This window comes from Cebus imitator, unplaced genomic scaffold (assembly GCF_001604975.1).
Source record: "Cebus imitator isolate Cc_AM_T3 unplaced genomic scaffold, Cebus_imitator-1.0 Scaffold78, whole genome shotgun sequence".
Taxonomy (NCBI): domain Eukaryota; kingdom Metazoa; phylum Chordata; class Mammalia; order Primates; family Cebidae; genus Cebus; species Cebus imitator.
In genome coordinates this window covers 687,698-700,845 of record NW_016107393.1, presented here as the reverse complement: position 1 = coordinate 700,845, position 13,148 = coordinate 687,698, and the positions used below count along the sequence as shown (strand labels likewise).

The window sequence follows — 13,148 nt, the reverse complement described above, 5'->3', positions numbered from 1 at the left end:
GGTTATTTGCTAACAAGAAAACAAACACATAAAAAGAGGGAAGAAAACATAGCTATTGCCAAGAAGTGGCAAAAGCTGGAGTTCCTAATCAGCTCCTCCTTTTATCCGTCTGAGGATTATTCCCATGCATAACTGTCATGTTTTCCTCAGCATTCTCGGACTGGCATTTGTCTGTCATGTGACCACAGTAGACCATTCTGACTACCTGGACTTTTTCAGACACACACAGTGGAAGGAGGGTCACTTGCTTCTGACCTTCTCTCTAGACTCCCCCAAGTCAAAAGGCCCACATCTTTCAATTCTAAGGCTGGAGATGGTAAAGACTTGAAACTCACTCTGCTTCCTCGTTCAACAAGGCTGAACTTGTCCAAATTTATTATAACTTTCAGAGAGAGACAGTGAAGGAAAGCAAGAGAGAAAGATGAGAGAGGAAAAGAGAAGGAAAGGAGACTGAGGAAAAGGGGAGGGACTAAGATGTTTGTGTGCTCCTATATAATTTTAAAAGCAAATTTCTAAGAATTAGTTTATGTAGGCCAGGTGTGGTGGCTCACGCCTGTAATCCCAGCACTTTGGGAGGCCAAGGTGGACAGATCACGAGGTCAGGAGATCGAGACCATCTTGGCCAACATGGTGAAACTCTACCTCTACTAAAAATATAAAAATTAGCTGGGCATGGTGATGCATGCATGTAATCCCAGCTACTTGGGAGGCTGAGGTGAGAAAATCGCTTAAACCAGGGAGTCGGAGGTTGCAGTGAGCCAAGATGGCGCCCTTGTATTCCAGTCTGGTGACAGACTTCATCTTAAAAAAAACAAAAACAAAAACAAAACAACAGCCGGGCCCGGTGGCTCACACCTGTAATCCTAGCACTTTGGGAGGCCGAGATGGGCAGATCACCTGAGGTTGGGAGTTCGAGCCCAGCCTGACCAACATGGAGAAACCCCATCTTTAAAAAAAAAAAAATTAAAGACAACAACAACAACAACAAAGAATTGGTTTATGTGCCCTTTTTAGAATTCCATACAACATTAAATTTGAGGGAAAAATATGTCTAAAGTGTATATTGGGAATGTCATGGCATGAAGGTCAAAAGGTTATTTAAATGAGCATGAAAAGTCATCTATTAGGGTACTAAATTCCTACTGTGCATTTTACAAGATCTTTGTTAAAATCATAAGACTAGGAAAACAGGATTTCCAAGTATTGATAAGCAGCATTTTAGAGATAGCCATCAAAGAGATTCCCCCCGCACAAAGTTATCTTATAATATGTTTTCAAACTGTGCCCCTTGGGGCATTAAGATAGCCGGGGGAAAGAGTTCTGAGGGTCCTGGTTGGTGTGGAGGTATGCCACTTACAGGACTAGAATGTATGCTTCTTTTTCCAGCTCTGCGCTGTCTGATGGTCATGGTGGGAGCATTTACACCGTAGAAAGCAGCAAACCTCTAAATTAGTTTCTCTTAGGGAGTTCCCTCCTTGTTAAAGATTTACCAGCACAACCCTGGAGCAGATCTGTGTTTACTTGTATTTCTAGGGAATGTCTGTGTAAAGCATAGCTTTTTTTTTTTTTTTTTTGAGACAGAGTCTTACTCTGTTGCCCAGGCTAGAGTGCAGTGGCATAATCTCAGCTCACTGCAACCTCCGCCTCCTGAGTTCAAGTGATTCTCCTGCCTCAGCCTCCTGAGTATCTGGGATTACAGGGGTGCGCCACCATGCCAGGTTAGTTTTTGTATTTTTAGTAGAGATGGGATTTCACCATGTTGGTCAGGCTGGTCTCAAACTCCAGACCTCAAGTGATCCACCTGCCTTGGTCTCCCAAAGTCCTGGGATTACAGGCATGAGCCACTGCGCCTAGCCCAGCGTAGCTTTTGAAAAGGTTTTATGGATACAAAAAAGTTTGAAAGCCATGTTCCAGTTGGATATTTTCTTTTTTTTCCAATTTAACATACATAGTGAATATTATAATTTGAAGAATAATGAATCATTTTACATTACTATTTAAGAGACTGCATTAATTTTATTATTTATTGAAACTATAACAGTTACATTACATACCACTAGCATTCTAATAACTTTATATAAAATGAAAAGTACTTTAAAATGTTCCAAGATACATCAGAAGAAAGAAAAACTCTTGGTTATAAACTTGGAGTTTAGTAAATTTAGCCTTATTGGATTAGTCAGTTAAGTAATTATAGAAATGGATTCGTTCCAGAAAAAATACTACTACTCTGTATTTTGTGGGCCAAAGAGCAATGTTAATATATAAGTTCTTGCTAACATTTTTGTTCCTTTTGGGTTCTGGTATTGGAATACTGTACTGATTTATCCCACATTACTTTTGGTTTTCTGATATTTTCTTCACCTGCTTGCTGTAGCGGCTCCCTAAAATCACATTTTGAGAATTCACTCTCAACTATGTTATAATAAAGTGTTGGTGGTTTAATCATTGAATCAGTCTTCCTTAGATTACCACCCCACCCTTCCTGGCGCCTTTCTCAGGCTTTGCCAGATCAGATTTCAGGTCACAGTTTGGTTATTTTTTACTTTCTTCTTCTCCTATTGATGTAAGGGAGGAAAGATGCCCAAACCGGACTTGGGCTTAAGGGGAGGGAGGGAACCTACTTAGAGTCTAAATTGTATACTTTGGCCTATTAGCCAGAGATCTCTATGTTGGGATTTTAGGTGTATGGTTCTGGCTCAGTCAGCTAGGGATGCCATAACAAAATACCACAGACTGGGTGACTTGACAATAGTAATTTGTTTCTCACAGTTCTGGAGGCTGGGATGTCCAAGCCATCAAGGAGGGAGCTGAGCTGGTCCCCTGGTGAGGGCGCTTTTCCTTTCTAGTGCAAAGCCCCTTCTCCTTGTACTCTTATGTGGGGGCTGTGGTGGGGAGGGGAGGAAGCAAGTTCTCTGCTGTATCTTCATAAGAGCACTAATCCATTAGGAAGTCCCCACTATCATGACATCATCTAAATCCTCATCACCTCTGTCAAAAGACAAAGTTACAACAAATTTAGCTTAAAGATGAAATTGCCTTTTGTTAGCAATTCACAAATAAGAGAGCTTCTCATCTCACAATTTAGAAAAGGCACTCTGCTGAGCGTGACAGAGCAGCTGGATTTTGAAAGGTAGGAACAAGGAAACAATGAATTTAAAAAATTTTTAAATATACTTAAAAAAAAATAATACAGAGTTTCATGATGTTGCTCAGGCTGGTCTCAAACTCCTGGGCTCAAGTGATTCTCCCACCTCGGCCTCCCAAAATGCTGGGATTACAGGCGTCAGTCACTACGCCCAGCCAAACAATAATTTTTAAGAAAGAGGAATGGTTAACATCAGGTTACTTCATCAGGCTGCCTTTCCTTGTAAGGGTTAAAGTAGAGGGAACTTCCTTTTCTTGACAGCTCAGGTTGACTGGGCCCTTTCTTATTGGTAGCTGTGAACCTCCTGTTTTCAGAATAACACTCTGGTGTTTTACCTGCCTCCTCTTTTTTTTTTTTTTTTGCACTCTGGAGTATAGTGGTACAAACTCCACCTCCCAGGTTCAAGCAATTCTGCTTCAGCCTCCCGAGTGGCTGGGACTATAGGCACATGCCACCACGCCTGACTTAAGTTTTTGTATTTTTAGTAGAGATGGGATTTCACTGTGTTCGCCACAATGGTCTCGATCTCCTGACCTCGTGATCCGCCCACCTTGGCCTCCCAAAGTGCTGGGATTAAAGGCGTGAGCTACTGCACCGGGCCACTTGCTTCCTTAAAGTTTAGTTTGATTATGTGGCATGAGTGACTCCATTTGGTTTGGCCTTTTGGGTCTGTTACCAGGGCAGTCCTGATGAAATAACTGGGAAAGTTTTTTAAAAAAATATTTTCCTTTAGTTGCTTTATTTATAGGCACAGCTGCTTAAAGAAACCAGACAGGCCAGAATGGCGCCAGAGCTTCTTGACCCCTTGCCAGACACCAGAAGGAGATAAGACCTGCTAACCAGCACACACTGGAGCAGTGATCCCTAGTTATCTTCAGATCATCAACATATCATAATAATGTTAAAATCTCTCCCCTAAAAGAAAATCTCTCCCATTTTGTGTACATGCATTGTATAAAGATGTATGTTTTTGAATTAAGCCCGTGTGTCTGAAGTCCCAGCCTGCACATGCTAACATCCCTCACCCTCCCAACACCCAGTCCCTAAAGTACCCATGACTGCTATTGTTCAGGGAGAAGGGCCATTTAGAGCGAGAGCCTCCCCTTCTGCAGTCTTGGCCAGTGAATAAAACCTGATTGCCTTTTCCAAGCGGACATTCTTCCTTTGTGATCAATACAAAGTGGGGAAAGAACTCAGTTTACTGGCAACAAGTCCAAAGCAATGGCCTTATATAAATTTTATTTAATACCTCCCAAAGGTCACCTCTCCAAATACCATCACACTGGGGGTTTGGTCTTCAACATGTGCATTTTGGAGGGGATACAGTTCGGTCCATAGTAGGCTCTTTGGTTTCCCGTTTCTCATTGATTCTGAGTATCTTTCCCAGGTAACTGCTGGGAGCAGAGGGGCCTAGGTCAATGCAGGAGTTAAATACTTTTGGTCGCTTGTCTTTTTTTTTTTTTTTTTTTTTTTTAAGAGACAGAGTTTCACCATGTTGGCCAGGCTGGTCTTGAATTCCTGGCCTCAGGTGATCCACCCACCTCGGCCTCCCAAAGTGCTGGGATTACGGGTGTGAGCCACCACGCCCGGCCTAGTTGCTTGTCTTAACAGCATGAATTTCAAGCAGGGCTTCTAGGAGTGGCTGCTCAGTTTTGGATGGCAGTTACCTGCCCTAGTCTCTCCCTGGGCAGAGCTCTGATGCAGAGCATCTTTTCCTAACGTATACAAAGCCATGTTTCAGGCTTGTTTTTTGAGCGGATTCCAAATCTTACAAGTGTCTAACAGTAATGATGCCACAGGGTACGCAGATTCTGACCCCATTTCCTAGGACTGAAAAATTTTAAAAAAGGAATGATTTTGAGAGGTGAAAATAAATCAGTTCTCATGTCATGCAGCTGAAGCTCTCCCTCTTCTCCGAGAGTGACTTTTTTTTGTTGGGACATTTTTCCACATCTCACACATACCCTGTTCCCCCACTCTCTACTCACTTGCCAGACTTGTCTGGATATGTTTGACTTTAAGTAGCAGATCCAGTCTGAGTCCATTGCCAAGGGCCCCTCGGGCCTGTGCAAGGCCTGCCTGCCACTTTGACAAACATGCCCAGGCGTGCTTGAACCCCAGCAGTGAACAACAGATTTTCCACTATACAAATAAAGGGAGGAAGCAGGCAAAGAGGTACTGCAGAGGTCCAGGAAAAGAGAGGGAGAGCACAGTGACACTGCGCCACTCCCTGCCTCAGGCTCTCTTTTGATTTGCATTTTAATGGCAAGTTTTGGTACGAAAGTTGCTATATACTCAGCGGTCAGCCTTTGTCCTCTCCACATCTTGGACCCTAAGTCCTTGATGAGTCAGGTTCTATTCCCTACTTGGCCTATGTGCAGTGCTCACCAAAAATGCTTAAGACACATTCTTGATGATGAAAAAAAATTATATTTAAGGAATGGTGAACAAAAATGAACTTAGATGAGAAACTAAAACAAACAAAAAGCTTTTCACTTTGCTTTGAACTGTTAAAAGAGTAGGGCTCTTCCTGCAGTGTAATATAGCTCTGCTATGACCAGTTTCGCCAAGTCTTTTCAACGACTGCCTTGGGAACCAGATCAATCATGATCTGCCCTTTAAAGGTAGCAGCACTAATTCCTGCTGCCAGCCTCAGCTCAGACACAATGGAGAAACAATTCCCCAATGTTAAACTTAATCACATTAATCTATTTTTCTGTAGCTCTGGTCTTTGCAAGAAACAGTGAATGTACAGCCAAACTCACTTAAATGTAATTCCTAGATGATGTCAGCCGTTCTACCTCTGTATCTTGTATTTTTGGGGCTGTTAATGAGATATGATAGCAGATAATATAGATTTGAATTTTGTGGTGTTTCTTTAAAAGTAGCCAGATAAGCAAGAACATGAAATGACTACGAAGAGTCCAATTTCAAACCTTGTTGAAGGTCATAATGAAGATGGTTGTCTTATAATCTCTTATCAACAGAGGTGTCGGGGAAGAAAAAATCCCCCTTACAACAACTAAATTAGTTAGGGTGGCCTCACCTCAATCTCCCATCATCCACATTGATTTATATTCTCACTACTTCTGTATTTTTATAAAGAATGGGGAGGGACAGTGCAATCCTATCATCTCCACATTTATAAAAGGAGTTCTTGAGCATTAAGGCAGAATGTAGTCCTCTGGATTCCTTTACGTAGTCAAGTAACCCACAATTTTTGTCTGGCCTCATCCAGTCTTCCCTGATTCCCTTTCCCTTGCAACTTTAGGTGCTGCCATGGGACCAAGTTCTGGCCAAAGGCACCCAAGTGGAAGAGAGAGCTTCTGGGAGCCTTCCTTGATGGGCAGCACACCCTTTGCCTCCTGCTTCCTGCTGCTTAAAGCTTGAGTGCTGTAACCATGGATCATGAGCATGCCACGCACAGCTGGATAGCAAGACAGAGGACTTTGGGTCCCTCAAACCATGAATCACTGTGTCAGTCCTTGCCCCACCACTCAGACTTTTGTGTGAGAAAGAAATTTAACCTGCAGCTTAAAACAACAAGTTTCTTCTTTTTTTTTTTTGAAATGGAGTCTCACTCTATCACCCAGGCTGGAGTGCAGTGGCACAATCTCGGTTCACAGCAACCTCCACCTCCCAGGTTCAAGTGATTCTCCTGCCTCAGTCTCCTGAGTAGTTGGGACTACAAGTGTACGCCACCACACCTGGCTAATTTTTGTATGCTTAGTAGAGACGGGGTTTCACCATGTTGGTCAGGCTGGTCTCAAACTCTTGACCTCGTCGTGATCCACCTGCCTTGGCCTCCCAAAGTGCTGGGATTATATGTGTGAGCCACCGAGCCTGGCACAAGTTTATTCTTGATCACACCATATATCCATTGCTGGTCAGCAGGTGGACTCTGCTCATTGTGGTTACTCAGAAAGCCAGGCTGACAGTGTCCATGTCAACCAATGCTTTCACCATTGCTGACAAAGACAAAGGGAATGTAGTGAATCGTATACTGGTAGGGCTTGCACCTGAAAATGACACGTGCCATTTTGCTGACTAATGCAAGTCACATACCATATGTAACTTCCAAAAAGGTAGGCAAGTAGTCTATTTGCCCTAAAAGCAGGAGAACCAGAATGTTTGGACAATCCCAATAATGACTACAATTTCTATCTTACCTAAGCCACTGTTATTTTGGGTTTTCAGCCAGTTGCATCTGCACTGAACCCTACTTGAGATAGGAATGATCACATCAATGCTGTGATAAGTAAATTTAAACTAAGTCCTGTGAGGAAGGCTGTCACTGGGTACACACCTTATACTCTAGAGGATTTGCAGGGATCACTCCCTGTGGCTTTGCTGGGAAGGAAGAAGCCATATCTTTCTTAAGATCCTTAGTCATCCTTGAATCACTGACATCTACTACACTGGAGGCAAATCTCTAATAATTCTATTACTAAAGGTCAGCTTAGCACCTCTAGCTCCTTCTAAGTCTAGGAATTGTTCCCTATTCTTTTGAAAACACAACTCAAGTCTTTTTGTATTCTGCTTTGTTCCTGCATTCAAATCTTAGTCCTTGAGATCTGTCATCTTTCTTAGTGGCTCTAAATATGTCCTTACCTCCTTCAATTTGGCAAACATCTTCACTTGACCCTATGACACCTTCCAAATCTATAGACCAATGAGTTGTTCTCTACCTACTGTCTTATTGTTTTCCTTTTCTGAAACCCCTATGATGAGGCTTCTGTTTGTACCATTCTACTTAAACTGTCTAAAAAGCCACTAATGGCTTTTTTATCAAGAAGCATTTGTCTAAAACTCTGGAATTTCTTGGAAACATGTTTTTGTATGTTTCACATAGTGGGATGGATAACAGTAGCAGATTAAAAACAGTCGTAGGTTTAGTAAAACATAGTAGAGTCCTTTCTGCATTTGTGTAGTATGGGAATGCATTTTGATCTGCTATAGGTAAAATCATATGTCTGTCTGCTCATGCCCCAAAACACAGGAGCCATCTGCAGTACAAGGCTGACATATTTATTTCTTTAAATGAGCTATATTTTGCAACATACACATTCGATCTGTAATCCAGAGTGTTTATTTAGTGGGTGTAGGTGTGACCTAGAAGCGGGCACAGTTCATTAAAAAACACCAAAACCTTTTACAGGTTATTCTCACAGATAAAAATTCTACAGACAACCAACAGAGGAATCTTTATTGTTCCTGGAGAGCTAGACCGTGCACAGAAGGACAATACTTGCTCTTTGCAGTCTCATTCAGAAGCAGGAAAAAGGGGCTATATTGGATTTGAATATGAAAGACAAAAGCAGCTCTGGAGACACCAACTAACAGTCTGTGTTACAGGTTTAACACACTCATTTAATCTCATTGGAAAAAATAATGAAACTGGAGAAAGGTATTTATGGAACTGGAGGAGAGCATATTTTGCTGGTTTTACTTTATGTTTGAAGTTTTGGGTATAGCTACACCATAAATACTGAAATGCCTAGCATAAAGAACGCAGCCTGGGGCATACCCCATAAAACTTACAGTGCAATTAAATGAGCAATTTCCACTGGAAATAAAACGGGCATGTTGAGTGGAATATGAATTAAACCGCATATGACTCAGGCCTGCACTAGGCTTTAGAGAGCCATCTAAGGTTTCAGTAGCACCTGATCAGTCCATCTATAGGTCAAGGCCAGTAAGTAACAAAAGATAACTGTAGTTAGCATGAACATTAGGGTATACCAAACTGTGGTTAATGTAGTTTCTCTGTCATGATGTCTCTTGAAAGGGCCCAGCAAAATTACGACTGATAACAAAGGATTAAACCTGACCTTTCGTTACCCCGCAGACATATTGAGCTTCCGGTTGTTTGCTATGCAGCATTTTTGACACTTCCCTCAAACTTCATTTCTCCTAAATCAAAGTCACCCAGTTGTCATTACAAAAGAGTTTCTAAAAGAGATTTCAACTAGAAAACCAAAAAGCCATCAAAACAAACATTGGTTTGCAGTCCAGGCTACTTTCTGTCCTGGTTCATTTCTGGGATCTTATTTGGAGATTAAAGGGTAATGAATGATTCCCTGATATCCTGAGGGAAAATCAGTTCAGGAGTAGCCTTAGAAAAACCACATGTAGAAATCTGGCTGATAGAGGCAGAACAGAAGTTTCAATCTTATTTTTAGTGTAGGGTAAAGCAAGTCCACCCAAGATAAAGCTTAGCATTTTTCCTTTGAGGAATTAGGGTAAGGGTGAAGGAAAGAAAGCTTGACATTCTTCTGCCTGTGAAAGGCAGAAGAAGGCTCAGAGAAGCCAGTTCCATCTTTTCCCAAGTGCCAGGCCTCCGCAGTCCCCAGAGGAAATGAGGGCATGGGGTGGGTAATAGGGCGTGTGATTTGAATGAGTATTCCCAGCCATTTAATATGTTCACAAGTCAAACTATAAAGTATTTCTTTAAAAAATTATAGTATTTCACTGCAGTTTGAATGTACTTTCTCTTGTCAAAATAGTGTGTTATTTTTCTAATGATAAAAATGTGCTACATATATAGAAAATTTTCCCAAATGAGAAATAACATTTTCTGTGGCAGCGCATACAGTGCTTGAATTTTTCACCTTGGATTTTATTCTAGCCAGACCTAAACTCAGTATGTCTTACTTGCATAATGATAATTTACGTCGTCAACTAAACGCACTGTTTCCTGCTCGTTTGTCCAGCAGCCATGTTTTCCTAAAGTGAGCAATGTTTTGTGCATTTGTCTGGCTGGCTGAGGGCTCCTCCCTACAGAGCCTGCAGCCATGGAAGCATCTGGAAGGACAGTGTTTGCTTGTACAAGAGGGAAGGATAGGATGAGAAAAGCAAAAGCTTGGAGCGTCCGTGGTCAGAAGAAAGCTGAAACTAGTTAGGAGGAAGGAGTGTGAAAGTGAATGAGGAGCTAACGCAGTAAAGTAGCTTTCCCTGTGACCCTGACGAGTCGGGCATTCCTGTCTTAGACTAAAGGCATAATAAAAAAAAGGCACTTTATTTAGGTTACCGGAGCATTATATAACCGGAAAGTTTTACAGTTTTATATATACAGTGAATAGTTTGTAGAGGATAAAAAGACTTCCCTTTGGTTAATTATTTAGGTAAGATAAAAACCCACGAATTCTTCAAGGATGCATTTCTTTCTTTTTTTTCCTGCCATTTTTTTTTTTAAGACAAAAGCTTAAAGGCGTAAGATGGAGTTATTTTCATCGAGATGTCACCCTCGATGCTGCTGCTGCTTTACTACATGTTCACAGTCAAAATCATTTCATGTTTTCCTCGCATAACTACGACCAGTTCGAAAACAGCTTTGTTAATTAGCAAGAGATGACGCAATATATCACCGCATCTTTAGGGCTCTGGCGCCAGCTAGTGGTGGGAAAGGGGAGCCGCCTTGTCGCGCTCTAATCCGGGAAGGCGTCGGTCTTCTCCCCTCCCCTTATCCCTCATTCTCCTCATTTTTTTCCATCAGCATAATGGGGGAATCATTGCAGTGTGGCCAGAGAGGAGCAGACGAGATTATAGATGAAAGGAGAGAAAAACGGTGGGCAGGGGCAGGGAGAGGAAAGGCCAGACAAATGCAATCATTTCTCCAAAGGATTTGAGAAGAGATCATTTATTTGAAATATTCCTGCCATGTTGATGGAGCAGCTCAATCTTTTGCCAGTGAATTTTTAGTCTTTTGTTTTTCATTTGTAGATATGCTTGAACATATACTTAGGACACGTAATAACTATGGAACTTCATCACAAACACAGCACTGAGGACATGTTGTAAGTGTAAATTTGTGTTCATTTTTAAGTGGCAAATATTTCTGCTGTAACAGGCTCTGTTACCTCCTCACTGGTGCACCTCTGAGAATAACTCTCAAATGGTTAGTAAAGGAGAAACCTCTTAAGACGGTATTTGTAGATGGTACACTATGAAAAAAATATAAAATTTCCAGGCAAAAGAGACTTTATTTGGGAGGTATAAAGTAGATGGAGGTTTGGAGCTCTATCTAATCTCAAATAGAAATAGGTTGTGATGATTTACAGGAAAACAGAAAACATACAGTATTTATTTTAAGAACAAAGAATCTTTGGCAGGCCGTCTTTCTCATTTAATTAAGCCATGGCGGATCTTACTAGGGTTATGGAGGGACTTCAAATGCCAATAAATAAAACCTGAAGCTGAGACATTTCTTTCACGAAATAGCTGGAGCTGTTTATAACTCTATTACTTATTGCTAAAATCCATTATTATTACTAATATTCCCCGTGGAATTTATTATGAAAACAAGCTGAAGTTTATAAAGAACTTTCCTTTTTAAATGTCATTCATATACCTATATTTATGTCAGTTATAGAGAATAAGGATAATCTGAACCAAAACTCTTGTAATAATAGTTTTGGAAGGCAGATCTAATTTAAGAGGAGGTTTCAGGAAGGAAGACATTGTCACAGTCTTACCTCAGTCTAATTTATATTACTATGCTGTTGGAGAAATAACATTTAAAATCTTGCCTATGTGAGACATTAGATAGCAAAATAGCTGGTCATGGTGTTGGTGTTGAAATTTACGCAGACTACTATTTTGAGTATATTTTAAACTTTTACTAAAAACTGCATATTTGATATAAAAAATTCAGTTAATCTTGTTACCAACCAAGTCAAAATGTTGACATGTTCCTCTTGGTTTTAATCATCTTATAACTTTTTATATGTAATAAGGCCCTGGTTAAAAATCTTAAAAATCTTCAGTTGACCTTGTTTCCTCTGTGTCCCTTTTGTCTTTTGATATAGAAGCCAAGCTCCTACAATTAAATAAGAGTTTCAAGTCAGTACCTGAAAAGGAATGTTACTACTTTTTTTTTTTTTTTTTTTAGAAAAAGCAGATTAACTTTATAAGGCTCTATCAATGACAGTGGATTAATTGAAACACATGAATGATAGAGTTGAATTGCCATAAAATTTTGAGAATTACAGCAAAATAAAATAATTTATACTCTTTTAAAACAGCTTTGTGCTATGTAAGTACCTACTTTAAGTGCCGAGTTTGTGATTAGGTCTATCTTTAAGACTGTTTAATGGTTGCCTTAAAATATTTTGATGCCTACTATAATCCTTATATAATTTTCCATATGCTACCAAATAAATGCTTTGAAATGTCATTCCATCTTAATTTGAAATTTACTCATAAAGATTTTAAGATTTATCATTTGAATTTAATTTCTTGTCACTTTTTGATATTACAAAATTGGAAAGTAACTCTATATGGCAAATGAACACATTCGAACGAAGGAAGGGAAACATGACAATATATTTATATTTTTTTCTCTTTAGTGATTGCTCTGATGACTTTGAAATAGTGATATCGGCAAATAATTATTTAATTTGATTCAAATCCTTCTTTCATTCTAACCAGTGCATAGAATTTTAGTTAAAGAAATAACCATAAGATATCATTTTTACTCGTGTGGGTAGATGTCTCTGAATGTGACAACATAATCACATACTTACAAATAAGGACACTCACACATTCATTCTGATATTCACTTTTGAAAAGATAAGGCATACTAAAATGTGTATATGTGAATAATTAAATATTTGTTTGGCCTCTAGATTACACGTTTGTGAAATAGCACAATCTTCCCTTGCAGAGTGATGCTGGAGCCCTCGACAGACCCTCTCCTCAGGAGACATTGGCACAGTATAAGGGGGACACATCTGCGGCAAAGTACTACAGATGGTTCCCCTCATTAGCCTACAGAACTCCAAGCAGCCATCACGGAGGAGGCTTGGGAATCTCACTTGGACAAGATGTTAAGCAACCTCCTGTTCAATGTCATTACAGTTTCTCCAAAATAATCTCCTTAGTGTGCCCTGTTGGGCTGGGGCTGGTTTACATGTTGCACTTGCAGAGATTAGAGATGGCAGCACCGTATCCAGTTTGCCCAAGGGCATTACATGATTTTTAGATTTGAAAAAGTTCCACA

The 13,148-nt window shown here is 40.3% G+C and overlaps 1 pseudogene; it reads right to left on the bottom strand.

Moving 5' to 3' along the window:
• Positions 1-7,780, bottom strand: part of LOC108307301 — a 12,036-nt pseudogene extending 4,256 nt beyond the window's left edge.
• Between the last annotated feature and the right edge of the window lie 5,368 nt (positions 7,781-13,148).